This window comes from Artemia sp. Qi Xiang Cuo, chromosome 2, assembly GCF_049724085.1.
Source record: "Artemia sp. Qi Xiang Cuo chromosome 2, ASM4972408v1, whole genome shotgun sequence".
In the NCBI taxonomy this organism is placed as follows: domain Eukaryota; kingdom Metazoa; phylum Arthropoda; class Branchiopoda; order Anostraca; family Artemiidae; genus Artemia; species Artemia sp. Qi Xiang Cuo.
The window spans coordinates 21,955,046-21,960,620 of NC_142795.1; positions in this window are offsets into that span (position 1 = coordinate 21,955,046).

The following is a 5,575-nucleotide window of genomic DNA, read 5'->3' on the forward strand; positions in this document are numbered from 1 at the left end:
CAGTCTTTCAAACATAATCGTATACCAGCGGTAAGATTTGAACCCACGCCTCCGAAGAGACTGGTGGCTAACACCAGTGCCTTGGACCACTCGGCCAGGCTGCCTCTTATCATTTTTACAATAAGGAACGAACTGAACCCATAGTAACTTAATTATTAAATCAAACAGTTCTTGGTCATAATAAAGAGCTGTGTATTAGAATAAAAACCCAATATTTACAATTTGATTTAGTTAGCTACTTGATTGTTTGAGGGTAGTCTCTTACTATTTCAAAGAAGAAAAAGCCGTAGGCTTTTTCCTGTTTGTTATCATATAATAAAGAAAGACCTCTGGCCTATATACTAAATTTTATAGGCCACTTAATTAAAGTATAGGTTAGTAATTCCACATATATCTAGGCACTCGAATATCGTAGAGAGTTGTTCAACTGCTCATTTTAAAGGAAATTATATTAAATCCGGGTTGCAGCGGTAGCTAGTAATCCGGGTTGCAGTGGTAGCTAACAACCTCCGAGTTGCAGCGGTAGCTAGCAACCTAGTAAGAGACAATCCCGTCCAATGTTAAGAAATATAAAAACCCATAGGTCCTAACAAAGGAGTCAGATCAAAACAAAAAGTACACCATTAGAACCGCCTTGTCCGAAACTCCTGTATAGTAAACTTTCTGTCCCTTGGCTTGAACAGCAAGGTTAATATATTGGCTTGAAAATCAAGAAAAGCGGCAGCTACTACAACATTCTGCCTAAAAGGGATATTTTTTTCTTTTTTTCTTTTCCACAGATAGCTTGGCACTGGAACATCGTAGAGAGTTGTTCAATGACTCATTTTAAAGGAAATTAATTGGGTTAAAAATCTGTTTTAACTAAAATAAATTATTTCTAAAAGAGAATTAATTTTTTTACATTAAAGGACGAAATATAGCCCATAGTAACTGGTATCCAGGTTGCGGTGGTAGCGAGCAACCTAGTAAGAGACGATCCAGCCCCATAGTAAGAAATGAAATAGATACATTAAAAAACGATCATTGGAATAAAAGCCATTGCATAAATTGGACTTAGTTAGCTACTTGATTGTTTGAGGTTCGTCTCTTACTATTTCAAAGAAGAAAAAGCCGTAGGCTTTTTCCTGTTTGTAATCAGGTTTACATTCTATATATCTGGGTTGCATTGAAAAAGATCCAGGTTGTAACGGTAGTTTATAGTAAATTTCCGGGTTGCAGCGGTAGCTAGCAACCTAGTAAGAGACGATCACGTCCAATGTTAAGAAATATAAAAACCCATAGTTCCTAACAGAGGAAACAGATCAAAACAAAAAGTACACCATTAGAACCGCCTTGTCCGAAACCCCTGTATAGGAAACTTTCAGTCCCTTGGCTTGAACAGCAAGGGAAATATATTGGCTTGAAAATCAAGAAAAGTGGCAGCTACTACAACATTCTGCCTAAACGAGATATTTTTTCTTTTTTTCTTTTCCACAGATAGCTTAGCACTGGAACATCGTAGAGAGTTGTTCAATAGCTCATTTTAAAGGAAATTAATTGGGTTAAAAATCTATAGTAACTAAAATAAATTATTTCTAAAAGAGAATAAATTTTTCCACCAAAAACTGCATTTTGATGTCTTTTCACACTGCAGTCTTTCAAACATAATCGTATACCAGCGGTAAGATTTGAACCCACGCCTCCGAAGAGACTGGTGGCTAATACCAGTTATAATAAAGAACGAACTCTTGGCCTTAGTTACCAATTTCTTGTCAAATTAGCTAATTAATTTCACCGGATTTTGTTTTAAAAATCATTCCCACACCGGGGTTCGAACCCAAGCTAATTGGTTGAAAGCCAACTATTCTAAGCCACTGGACCATATGAGATACATGTAGAAAGCTAATTAATTATTTTATGATATCTTATAGCATAAATTTCATCGGATATAGCTGAAACCTAGTAAAGAACAAACCAAGGCACATAGTAACTAAAACTTTCATCCGGGTTGCAGCGGTAGCTAGCATCCGGGTTGCAGCGGTAGCTAGCAACCTAGTAAGAGACGATCACGTCCAATGTTAAGAAATATAAAAACCCATAGTTCCTAACAAAGGAGTCAGATCAAAACAAAAAGTACACCATTAGAACCGCCTTGTCCGAAACCCCTGTATAGGAAACTTTCTGTCCCTTGGCTTGAACAGCAAGGGAAATATATTGGCTTGAAAATCAAGAAAATTGACTTTAACCACGTTATTCTCCCCAAACGGGATATTTTTTTCTTTTTTTTTCTTTTCCACAGATAGCTTGGTACTGGAACATCGTAGAGGGTTGTTCAATAGCTCATTTTAAAGGAAATTAATTGGGTTAAAAATCTATAGTAACTAAAATAAATTATTTCTAAAAGAGAATAAATTTTTCCACCAAAAACTGAATTTTTGATGTCTTTTCACACTGCAGTCTTTCAAACATATAATAAAGAACGAACTCTTTCCTATACTAAATTTTATACGCCACTTAATTATAGTATAGGTTAGTAATTCAACAGATAGCATGGCACTGGAACACCGTAGAAAGTTGTTCAATGGTTCATTTTAAAGGAAATTAATGGGGTTAAAATTTGCAGTAAAGAACGAACCTTAGCCCATAGTAGCAGAAAAAAGAATATCTAGGTTGCAGCGGTAGCTAGCAACCTATTAATCACATAATATAAAAAAGAACGACCTCTTGCCTATACTAAATGTTTTACGCCACTTAATTATAGTATAGGTTAGTAATTCCACAGTTAGCTTGGCACTGAAACATCGTAGAGAGTTGTTCAATGGCTCATTTTAAAGGAAATTAATGAGGTTGAAAATTTTCCAATAAAAGACTATCATTGGAATAAAAACCCATTACACACATTTGATTTAGTTAGCTACTTGATTGTTTGATCTGGGTTGCAGTGGTAGCTAGCAACCTAGTAAGAGACAATCACGTCCAATGTTAGGAAATTTGAAAACCAATAACTCCTAAAAAGGATTCAGATCAAAACAAAATGTACACCATTAGAACCGCCTTTGGACTATATATATTTCCAGTATTTCCAATGAGAAATATTCAAATTTTTTTTATTTTAGTTTTGAGTTCAGAATCTCTTAAGTTATTATGTAAACTGCAAACCCCTGTATAGTTATGTTATCATGTCTGAAACCCCTGTATAGGAAACTTTCTGTCATTTGGCTTGAACAGCAAGGGAAATATATTGGCTTGGAAATCAGGAAAAGTGGCGGCTACTACATAATTCTGAATAAATGGCATATTTTTTCTTTCTTCTTTCTTTTTTACAGATAGCTTGGCAACGGAACATCGTAAAGAGTTGTTCAATGGCTCATTTCAAAGGATATTAATTAGGTTAAAAATATTTTTTTACTGAAATAAATTGTTTCTAAAACAGAATAAATTTTTCCACTCAAAACTGCATTTTTCATGTCTTTTCATACGGCAGTATTTTTAAAAATATTTGATTTTTTAGTCCAGGTAGCAGTGGTAGCTAGTAAGCTAATAAGAGACGATCACGTCCAATGTTAAGAAATATAAAAATATATAACTCCTAAAAAGAGAGTCAGATCAAAACAAGAAGTGCACCATTAGAACTGCCTTGTCCAAAATAGCTGTATAGGATTATAATAAAGATCGAACTCTTCCCTATACTAACTTGCATACGCAACTTCACTATAGTTAAGATTACAGTATTCATATTATGCATCATTATAAATTATAAAAGGTTCAAATGTTCGAAGATTATAGAGTTAAAAATTTTCCCACCCCGGGAATCGAACCCGAGCCTGTTAAGTGAAAGTTAACTATCCTAGCCACTAGACCATATTGAACCATAAAGAAGTATGATTTAAGAGCCATATGCGTATTATTATTTCACCATACCAATTATAATAAGGCCAAAACAAAATCGTCGACTTGCAACCTTACTTTTGACACATTAGTTAAATCTTCATCAGGCTTAAAAAATGTTTTGCTAGTTTTACATGAAAGAACGAACCTTAGTCCAAATCCGGGTTGCAGCGGTAGCTAGCAATCCGGGTTGCAGCGGTAGCTAGCAACCTAGTAAGAGACGATCACCTCCAATGTCAAGAAATATAAAACCCCCCAACTCCTAAAAAAAGAGTCAGATCAAAACAAAAAGTACACCATTAGAACCGCCTTGTCCGAATCCTCTATAAAGGAAACTTACCGCCCTTTGGCTTGAATAACAAAGAAAATATATTGGCTTGAAAATCAAGAAAATTGACTTTTACCACGTTATTCTCCACAAACGGGATATTTTTTTCTTTCCGCTTTTTTTTTCTGCTCAGCTAGCTGGGCACTGGAAAATCATAGAGAGCTGTATAATAGCTCATTTTAAAGGAAATTGCAACATCTAGTCACTTTTGTATTTAAAAATAAAATACTTTTTAAAGTAGAATCAATTTTGTCAAAAAAATTGCATTTTTGATGTATTTTCATACTGCAGTCTTTTCAAAGATATTTGAATTTTGAAGCAATAAAACAGTCCATGTAATGAACTCTATAGTAATAATAGCTACTTGTCTCAATAGTAACCGAAACTCCTGGAACCAAAATTTTCTTTTTTGGCTTAATCGCTAAAATTATTATGTAAACTGCAAAAATATTTATGATACCTAATCAGTAATAGTAATTTTTTAATTTAAACAACAAAAATACATGAAAATTCTAAAATTAGTTTTGCTTTTTGTCTCCTGGAAGAAATTTGTTTTTAATCTCAGTTCAAATTTATTATTGTATCCTGGAACCAAGCTTTTTTTGGTTTGTAACCCGTAAAGTACATATCTCCATATTATTGTCTCATAATTGCAATTATTTTAGTTTTCAGTCCAGAATCACTAAACTTATTATGTAAACTGCAAAAATATTTATGGTGTCTAACCAATAATACTAATTTTGTAATTCAAACAAGATAAATACCTGAAAATTTTAAAATTAGTTTTGTTTTATGCTAGGTTTTAGATACTCGACACGGGATTTTGTGTGCTTAATAATTTTAAACCTTGAAAAAATATGGTCTCACGCGAGTGGAAAAAAAGAAAGAATAACCAAAAACAATATCAAAATAGAACAATCCAAATTTCTACTAATAGAAAACTTTACTACACAAAAAATAAAGCTAACATCCTGAAATATCAGAAAAGTTTATTTAAAAGAGATAAAAATGCCACCAAACGCAATAAAGCTCGAGCACGCGTAAGGATTGCTACTAAGATGTCTTGTGATCCAGGATTTAAGAAAATGAAATATGACAGAGCAAAACAGAGGTATCTTACGGATCAGGGGTATCGAGAAGGGAAAATTGAGACAGCGAAACAAAAGAGCAAGGAAAGGTATGATAACGATATAGATTACCGAAACAAACATAAGAAAAAAGTTGCTACCAGAATAATGGGTAGATACTGGGGTGACAAAAGCTATAATGAAAAAATTAAATTCTCTGCGAGGTTGTACCGAAGAACGCATAAGGACAAAGGGAAAAATTACATTCAGAAATACAAGAAGATGGCAAAAATGCAGGCTGATCTTTGTAAAT